The following is a 10296-nucleotide window of genomic DNA, read 5'->3' as shown; positions in this document are numbered from 1 at the left end:
AAGGAGTCACGTTGTCGCCTGGATGAGGTGTCGCCGCTCGTTATCCCTGCTCAGGTCGGCCATCCTATGTCTCAGGGGCACCAGACACTCTGGCCCAAAAGCCACCAACATCTCCAATACGGACTATGAAGCCACAGTGGTGGAGAGTGACATTAGGGTGGGTCGGGAGTGACTTGAGTAGGGAAGGAAAGGGGGATCTAGACGTAATAGATGATAGGTGATTTAGTGTCAGGTAGTATTAGTGATATGGTTGGATGCCACAGTCATTAGCGAACAGAGTTGGGGCTAGTGACCTCCAAGCTATGGAGCCCTCCGTGATTATGTGTCGGGAAAATAAACATGGGTGGAGGTATCATTTATTATTATTATTATTATTATTATTATTATTATTATTATTATGTAGTAGTAGTAGTAGTAGTAATAGTAGTAATATTAGAAAGAGCATTTTGATCACCAATACCTAATATTTGTTTTCGCATAAATATGACTTGCCAAGAGCAGCCTGCACCCGCGGGAAGAAAGTAAACTGAGTAAGAGCGGAAAACAAAATGTGATCCAAGTTGCGTACAGGAAAAATTCGGAGGCTTGGAAAAAAAAAAAAAGATGCAAATTTACTTAACTCCCCGCGTGTCCCTTTCCTCCTTCCCTTAGAGAAAGTCTCAACTAAAAATATTGGAGAGGGAAACAGAGGCAAGGAGTCAGATGGCTTCAATATCCTGCCATTAACATGAGAATGATGGCGAGGTTTAGGGGAGGGAGGGTGAATAAATGAAATGAACTAATGTTACATTCTTTAATATGTCCGCTTAAAATATATTATTGTATGGGCGAGATGGTAGCACACACACACACACACACACACACACACAGCGTAACACTTAGCAGTACAACATGGCACAATGCAAAAGAATTTATGTAACATAACACAAATACAATTCTAAGCCATAAAAAGACGAAGCACCATGTAGAACAAGACAAAAAAACACAACGGAGCATGTCACAGCATAAAACTATCTGATGCATTCAACACCGAGTAACGCAGTCCAACACAATCACACCAGAACACATCATAATCATAAACATACCAGAACACAGAAGAAACACCTCACAGCCCACAAAAAACATGTTTTAACACAAAACAATGCCAAGTAACACAATGCAAAGCAAGCAAGCAAACCGAACCAAACCAAACAAACCGACACCAGAACAGTGAAGTACACGTAACCACTATGCACAACACAGAGGAACACAACCCAGCGGAACGCAACACACTCGCAACACACCGGCTTGTTGCTGTTGTTACAATCCCCTAACGAAGAGGCGCGGTGTATCTGGCGTTTCCACTAGTTATTGAATGACGGGCAGCCTCATCACTCGGGAGGAGGAGGGACAGCATGATAGCAGCTCGATAATGAGCGTCTACATTTTGTTCCTGTCTCTTTTTTTCTGACACGAGAACTGGTGTTGTCATTAGTTCCTCAAATTGCGGTTGTTTGGCGGTGTTGCGTCTGTCTGTCTGTGTTGTCTCTATATAGCCTCGTTACCGTGATTCACTGCGGCAAAAAGCTCAGTCGTCTATACTGTATGACCGTCTGTCTGTGTGTCTATGGCTGCCCTCTCCCTCTTCCGTTTGTCACCACCACCAACAACAACACTGCCACCTTTGTCACCACTCTTGTCATCCCCCTTACACACATCACCCCCAACACCACCACCACCATAAATGTCACCACAATTGTCATCACCTTTGCACACATGACAACCACCACCACCACCACCGTCACCACACGTCCGGCTCGTCCCTTCATCACCAGTCCTCGCCTTGTTACAGGTCGTGTTATCATGAGACATAAATGTTGCTTTCGTGTTTATCGCTTCATCGCCATCTCTATATCACCACTCTCTCTCTCTCTCTCTCTCTCTCTCTCTCTCTCTCTCTCTCTCTCCTTTTTTTAGCATGTGTGTGTGTGTGTGTGTGTTTGTGTGTGTGTGTGCGCGCAAGGGCACGTAGTGTACCCTCTCTGATAAAGAAAAAAGCAGCAGGTGAGGTTAAGTAATACAATTAAGGTGAGGCAACCGGATTCGGAACACACACACACACACACACACACACACACACACACACACACACACACACACACACATACAGTAATCCCTCTCTCTCTCTCTCTCCTCTTGAAGTAAATTACTGGCTAATTGGTAGGAGACCTGAAAAAAATAAATGAAACCATTCCTTTCCCTTCCTTCCTCCATCCCCTTCTTATTCCCTGAAGAACTAGTCGTACCCAAGAATGACAGAGACGTAAGTATTTATTTTTTTCGGTTGAAGAATGGAATAGTGTGAGTGCCCTTGCTACGCAGCCTGTCTCTTCGCAGTGACGGAGCTTGCCTGCCAGTGTGGCTTTATAATGCGGTGCGGGTGCTGGGTGTTGCTGTTACTTTGTTTTTTGTTGGTTTATTTGTCTTTATTTCCTTCTATTGTAGATCTACTTTGATTTTTCTTAGTGTTTTGCGGTGGGTTATGATGCTATAATTTTTGTTCCTGGTGTTGTTTTCGTAGATGGTGGATATAGTGGTCGTGATGTGTTTTTTTTTTTTTTTACGTCTACGCCTATAGCGCCGGTAGGCTTGCTTGAGGGGCCTGGATGGTAGTCGGCTCCAGCCCGTCATGGCACAGGCAAGTGTTTATAGTGGCGCCATCTTCTCTTGGTGTAGTTGTTGTTGGTGTACTGGATATGGAAAATAAAATAAAGGATCGTTCTGACTAAAGAATAGGATTGAACATTCTCGGAAATTTTGAACTGGGAAACTTTCCATGGTAATTTTGGGAATTTTTTCGAGTATTTGGGAATTGTCAGGAACTTTGAAAAAAAAAATACAAGTTTGCCTATGGCGCTTTTTTTTATTTTTTTTTTAGGCTGAGCTTATTGCTGCCTGTTTCGACCTCAGTTTTAGGAGGCTGTTGGTGAATATCCCTTAGCCCGTTGGTGGCGCAGGCAGGATTATTTAAGTGTGTGTGTGTGTGTGTGTGTGTGAGTTTCTGTCTGTATGTGTGTGTATGTGCCTATGTGGTGTTCACGTATATATGTATGTGTGTACTGAATACATAAAACATGTGCATATATATGTACGTGCGTTCGTGTGTGAGTGGGGTGTTCACGCATGCGTGTATGAATGCATGCATACACTGAAAGAGCGTACCCCGGTTATATGGAACTTTACTAGTTTTCCTCTGCGCCTCGGAGAAGCTATTTATTAAGACTCAGGGATAAGTGACGTGTGTAGGGCACGTGTGGGGGACGCCGTCTGCTAGGCGCCGCTGTGGGTGTTTCGCTGTCCGGCGACTCCCCGACTCTCATTTGTACGGAGCCGCTTCTGTGCTATAAAGAGAGAGTTAATAAATTTATTTAGTTGTTGCGTTTCAAAGTTTTTTGAATGTTTTTGGGTATTGCTTGAACCTGCATTGTTTATTTTCGTTGGGTCTAATGTAGAAATTTTCATACTCTCCTTACTGTGTAGTGGCGACTTTTACAGTTTTGTAGTATACTTATTCTTCTTTTTATATTGTCTTCATTTCGTTGTGTCGATACTGTACGTCCATTTTCTTGATTTATTTGTTATGTTTCCATATTCTACAACCAGATGTACAAGTTTTCATTGGTCTCTGAGTTGCGCGTGAACTTTTTTCTTCTGATTATTGTATATCTTGTTCCTTGGTGGATACTTCCCTTGGCCCTGTGGCGTGTTAGGTATTGTTCCCTCGCGGCCAACACAAGGACTGGCCCGGCACAGGACGTGTGTGCCAGGCGAATCCAGTCGACCAGAAGATTCGTGCACACACCTGACCATGGATCTCAGGGGCTGTGTATCAGCCATTGTATGACAGCAACAACAGGCGCCGGTCATCATTGAGGCAGCGTCCTTGATTAGTGGATAATATTGATATGTATTGTTATTAGGTTTTAATAAGCCAGCATGCTTCCTTACAAAAGAGGTACAGTTAATTATCATTATTTTTCTTACCCTGGTGGAGCTGACGGAAAGAGCGATCCAGAGTTAGATCAGGCGTCTCTGCGCAACTAGATCAGTTATTTCACCCCACGTCTGTCCATCCATGCCCAGGAGGTCCCACATTTACCGCACTTAACACTCCATGGAAACCCGCGTTACCGCCTAGCCATTTTTTACCACAGTTTACCATGTACAGACTTTCTCAGGCACCATTTTATAGACTAATTCGAAAGGGAGGGTGAACAGCAGTGGGGAGGGGGGAGGGGGGGTATATGCTGACTGTCCTGGTCGAGATCGAACCAGGGCTAAGCGTGAAAAATACTACACCGGAGTATAATTATTTTTAATATATTTTGTTCAGGTTTTTTATTTAAAAATGCCGTAATTGAAGTAACTATTTAAAGTAATTCGTTGCTAAATGAAAAAGGTGTAATTGAGGAGGTATTAATACAATAAATATATTGATGTACAATCTTCTTAAGTTGTCATATTTTTCCTCCCCATGCTGTGGCGCGGGCAGGCGCTGCGTCCGGGTCACGTGAAGCCTGTCGTGAGGAGGGTGTCGTGCGATGGGCTGAACCACCCACCACTAACTGCGCCCTTGATGTGACTCTCCAGCAGTGCCTCCACTCTAGCACACACACCAAGGGCACCACCATCCCCCCCCCCTCCCCCCCACCACCACCACAACCATGGACAAGGATTCTATTAAGCATGTCATGTGCTACCTCGGCAGTCAGCGCTTCTGGACAAGGTAAATGACTATTGATATTATATACCTAGGCAGGCAAAGCAGCTTACTGTAGAATGTTTCAAGTTACATGTTCAAATTATTCGGTTTGTTTATATTCGTTGATGTTATTTGGTATTTTTTTTAGCAGGTGTTTATATTGAAAAGTACACCTGAGCTGCACCAGGATATACTATACACCCTATTCTTCATACCGTACTCACGCGAAAAGACCGCTGCTGCACCACACGTTGGCAGCATCGTGTGCTTCATTCATATACATTACTAGGTCGAGGTAAATTTGACATAATTCGTCCAGCATAAACCAAACTTGGCGAAACAATAAAGAACAAAACACATCGGCCGCCGCTTTGCCTCCTGAGACGGCCGCTGCCGGAGACGATCCAAAATAAGATTGTCAAACTTTGCGCCACTGGATCGGGCACGCCACTCTGCACCTGCTCCACTGCTGCCAGGAAGTTTTTACATTTCCTCCACCTTAAAACTCCCTCATCTGTTTTTCTTGCTTTCCACCACCCCCTGTTTTTGTGTTAGGCGTCTAGGTTTTTAATTATTCATCAGCTGCATCCTCAGTGTCCTGCGAGTGTTTGTGTTTGTGCTGATCAGGATTTGTGTGTTGAAAGTATGGAAGTATGTATGAATATACTTGTAGCAGGCGTGAGCAGCAAACTAATACCTCCTTAAGGATATACTAGACAGACTACACGAGTGCGTGCGATTGGAGGCGTGAATGCAATCTGGAGTGAGTGAAGCGAGAGAAAGAAAAAGTATAGGTAACATATTGCAAAGAAGGTCGAAACGCTTATAAAACTGTATATTTATAACTTAGTCCAACGTTGCTTGGCAAAATTAGTTAAGGTAGAGAATATATGAAATATAGAAAACATTCATAATGGCGGACATTGCCTTGGCTTTCATCTCCGGTTCTTCGGCCTTCAGACCCGTACTGTTAAACCCTGCACCTTGGGGCACAGGGTTGAATGCCACACCTTAGGGATCACAGTGCACCATCACTTCTCATCCCCAGGTACCTTTATAGACCATCCAAAATATCTCAGGAATTAAATTTTATCATTTTCTTTTGGTATTTTTTTGCCTCGTTTTGTGGAGATTTATATATATTTTTTTCCCTTTGCTTGCATCATTTGTAGTACAAAGCTTTAGATGGACTTAACAGTTGCACTGACCGAATTTGCTGTTGCTGCTTCCAACTATGTAAGAAAAGTTATAATCGGTGGTCTGCACACGTGAAAGACCACGTGAGTGGATCATGCGAAGGCCGCGGATGAAATTGTGCGAGCGAGCGAGCGAGTCCACCTGTGTCGCAAGGTGAGGAAAGTGCGGGTTGTCGCCCCTAAATTGTCAGGGTGACGAGGCACTAGGCGGGGTAAGGGGGGAGACAGAAAGGAGGGAGTGTGGATAGGTCATGGAGGGAAGGAGTAAGGGTAAGATAGTGTAATAGAGTGAAGGGAGGCAGTGGTGGAATGGAGTGAGAGGAGGAAAGAGTGGGGGGTGATTGACGGAAGGACATGGAGGGAGAAGGAAGAGGAAGGTGGGTGATAGGAGGACAGGGCCACACACCAGCCTTTCACAATTGTTATGGGGGTGGTGATGGTGGTGGTGATAGTTGTGACGGTTGGTTATGATGGTGGTGGTGTTGATAGTTGTGACGATGGGGGTGGTGCTGATACAGGTGACGGTGGTGGTGATGATGGTGGTGTTGTTATTAGTCACAGTGGTGGTGATGACGATGGTGTTGATACTTGTGACGGTGGTGGTGATGGTGGTGGTGTTAATACTAGTGATGGCGGTGGTGATGGTGATGGTGCTACTAGTAAAGGTGGTGGTGATGGTGGTGGTGTTAACTCTAGTGATGGTGGTCGTGGTATTTGTTGTTGTTTGTGATGATGTATCTCGTCAATCTATCTTTACCCCTTTATACCTTTCCAAAGCCTTGACTTTACAGTCATCAATTCTTCCATCCCTTCCCTCCTCTTTTCTGATTCCTTCTCTTCCTCCTCACCCTTTCATCTTCCCTTCCTTGTTTTTTTTTTAACATCATCCCTGTTCCACCCTCATCCTTTTCCTACGCGTTTATCATCCTTACTCCTCTCCCATCGTCCTTCCATCACTTTTCTCCCCCTCTCCTCCCTCCCTCCCTCCCCGCCGCTCCCCGCCAGCCCAACATCCATTCATTGGCTCTCCCTATAGAACATGAAGCTCCTCTCTCTCTCTCTCTCTCTCTCTCTCTCTCTCTCTCTCTCTCTCTCTCTCTCTCTCTGGCTTCTCACCGTATTTCAAAAACCTCCTCAGTAAACCGTGGATCCCTTGGAGTATTGTTATGCAGATTTTTGTTATATACATCACATTTCTTCTTTGGTCTGTGTGAATTCCTAAATCCACGTCCATTAACATAAATTATGTGAGCGTGATCATAAAATTAAAGTGATAATCACAGATATAACAGTGATCGGGAGCATGCTGAAGACGGTAATAGTAATAGCTTCCTGATGCTGTAGCATGACAGGAGGTCAAGGCAATGGTAGCAGCGGGGCTGGTGGGTGTCACGTTCGATACAGAGCCAAGCAGGAGGTGTGTCAGTCTCCGACTCTCCGGTCTCCGGCTCTCCGCCGTGCTCAGTTGGTTCTCGTCCGTGGTCACATGAGGAGATACGGGCCCCTCGCCTCCTGCTTTCCTCCAACTCGCTCGCTCCCTCGCTTCTCGCTCCGGCCGCTCCATTCACGGCCTTCCGCGGCGCCGGACGGAAGTGTGGTATTAACGACAGTAATACGTGAGGGAAAAATACAGTATAGGGGGTGAACATTGTAGAAAATTAACTGGCGATTGGAATGCAGTGTTGTGAGTAATAAACTTTACTAAAACACGCAGACTTTTGAAACGGCTCTAAGAGTAAAACGTGTGTGTGTGTGTGTGTGTGTGTGTGTGTGTGTGTGTGTGTGTGTTATGTTTTTTTTGTGGTAGTGTGAGGGCCAAGTCCAGTGTTTTTATTTTATACTTGCGTGAGTTGCGTCCATCCTCCCTGGAGTGTACTCAAATATTAAACGAGTACCTCCTCTTCCTCCTCCCCATCATCATCCCTATCCTCATCTTCTTTCCCTCCTTTTCCTCCTCCTCCTCATCATCATACTTTGAAGGCGATCTCGGATAGACCGACCTTGTGCCTAGACATAAAGGGGAGAGAAAAATAGTGAAAGAAGAATATTAAACGAATCAGGGAAAAAAATACGGAAAGAAAAAAAATAGATAAAAGAGAATGTAAAGCAAGAGACCAAGATAGTTTATTTTTTGCCATCTTGCCCTTTGAGACGAGTGAAAGAAAGAAGAGAGCGAAAAAAGAGAAAGTGAAGAGAAATGACAGTGTAGAGAAGGGAAGAAAAGTAAAGACAAGAGAAGAAAAAGGAATGTGGAGATAAGTGACGGAAATAACAGAAAACTTTAAACTTGTGGCTCCTCGTTCTGCCTTCCTCAGGTAAGTCTGCATCACCTGGCAGCATTATGATGATGATAATGATGATAAGAAGGAGTGTGGAAAGTTTATCATGGGGATTTGTGCCTTAGTGAGAGAGAGAGAGAGAGAGTATAATGTAACTCAGAGGTCCCTCAAGAAAGGCTACCAGCGCTAAAGGCAGCACCTAAAAAAAGTTTATTTAGGTGAAACGACAAAAAATCAGCTCGAACTTCGATGAGTTATAACTACCGAGGAGGAGGAGGAGGAGGAGGAGGAGGAGGAGAGGAGCAGTCGGTCAGGTTGTCTGTGTGATGTTTCGTTCCTTCGTTAAAATTATTCTTGTGATTGATTATAAATGTTTCTGTCAGGCAGTCTTTTTTATTTTCAGGTTTTTTTTTTATCTCTGACGCCTCTCTCTCTCTCTCTCTCTCTCTCTCTCTCTCTCTCTCTCTCTCTCTCTCTCTCTCTCTCTCTCTCTCTCTCTCTCTCTCTCACACACACACACACACACACACACACACACACACACACACATTATCATCATCATTATACTTCACTTCATCTTTTTTTCTTTGCCTCTGGGACGTTTTTTTCATTCAAACATTGGCCGTACCCCCTTTTTTTTTTCTTTTTTTTTTCTTTTTTTTTTACGTCTTCGCCTATAGCGCCGGTAGACTTTCTTCAGGGGCCTGGTGGTCGGCCCAAGCCCGTCATGGCGCAGGCAATTTTTATAGTGGCGCCATATGTGGTTGGCTCATGCTGCCCCCGGAAGTCATTCTTGATTCACCTGGACGGTTTTTCTAGAGTCCGGGTTGATGGGTGGTCTTCAGGACAGCATGTGGGTAGTCTTATTAGGCCACTCAGCGGTGACTGAGGGCCATTCTTACAGTCGTCTCCGAATGTTCGGAAGACGGTCCCTGACACGTTCAGGTGGCTTCTACAGTACTACTACACTTCTACTACTACTGTAGAAGCCACCCGAACGTGTTAGGGATCGTCTTCCGAACATTCGGAGACGACTGTAAAAATGGCTCTGAAAATCCCAGGTGGTATCGGGCGGATTCGAACCGACGTCGTCCATGGCGCGGCGAATGCGGGGCCCGCTCGCTAACCACTCAGCCACCGCCTACCCTTGCCTTTATTCACCTCCTCCTCCTCCGCCGCCGCCCCCTCCTCCTCCTCCTCCTCCTCCGCACACTCTATACCTCCTCCACTAATTCCATACTATACAGCTCTTCTATTACCATAACCATAATTCCCTCCAGCTCTTGCTTCTTCTCCTTCTCATCCTATATCAAATCCTCTCCCACCCACTTAAGTCCTTCATCATCCTCTTCTTCCACCCCGCTACCTTCATCTCCTCCTCCTCCTCCTCCTTCTCCTCCTTCTCCTCTCCCCCCTCCCAAAGTATAAGGCTGCCTGGCCCATCAAATACCAAGGCATTATTGACTCAGGGACACAATAATTTTCCTCACACCAAAAATTTACTTATTCTCCCGTCTTCCTCCTCCTCCTCCTCCTCCTAATCCTCCTCTCCACTGCCCCCCCCTCTTCCCACTGGCAGTGTCATTAGCGCTAAATATATTAATTCTTATAGGGTGTAAGTTCGATTTCAGGAAACACACTCTCTCTCTCTCTCTCTCTCTCTCTCTCTCTCTCTCTCTCTCTCTCTCTCTCTCTCTCTCTCTCTCTCTCTCTCTCTCTCTCCATCACGTGGAGTGAGAGAGGAAGGAAAAGGAGAAGTTGGCTGTTGACTTTTTTTTTCACTTTTTCGTCATTGTGTTGATAGTTTCGTCAGTGACATGAGGTGCCAGCGAAGTATTGAAGTTGAGTTGGGAAGCTTCGGAGGTAGAGGAGGAGGAGGAGGAGGTGGTGGTGGTATTGGGGCTAAAAAATGAAAAGCTGCCAGTTATGAAAGGAGAGCATACATACAAAATAAGGTCCACACGTATTACATTAGAAGGAGGCAAACGAAGCGGACGATAAAGAGAATGATAGGTATAAAAAGAAAGAAGATGGAAGATTCAAAATAGGAGAATGAGGAGGAGGGGGAGGAGGAGGAGGA

At 45.1% G+C, this 10296-nt stretch overlaps 1 protein-coding gene across 1 annotated transcript in view; it reads left to right on the top strand.

Annotated features, from left to right (window-relative positions):
* Positions 1–7416: 7416 nt before the first annotated feature.
* Positions 7417–10296, top strand: part of LOC126995288 (kin of IRRE-like protein 2) — a 299367-nt gene continuing 296487 nt past the window's right edge. Inside the window, exons 1-2 of the mRNA XM_050854777.1 lie at positions 7417–7621; positions 7918–8252. The gene's annotated coding sequence lies outside the window, so the exon portion shown is untranslated. The remainder of the gene's footprint in view (positions 7622–7917; positions 8253–10296) is intronic.

The sequence above is a fragment of the Eriocheir sinensis genome, chromosome 7 (assembly GCF_024679095.1).
Source record: "Eriocheir sinensis breed Jianghai 21 chromosome 7, ASM2467909v1, whole genome shotgun sequence".
Taxonomy (NCBI): domain Eukaryota; kingdom Metazoa; phylum Arthropoda; class Malacostraca; order Decapoda; family Varunidae; genus Eriocheir; species Eriocheir sinensis.
Note: the sequence above shows the minus strand (reverse complement) of the source record. Positions and strands in the feature narration are given on the sequence as shown.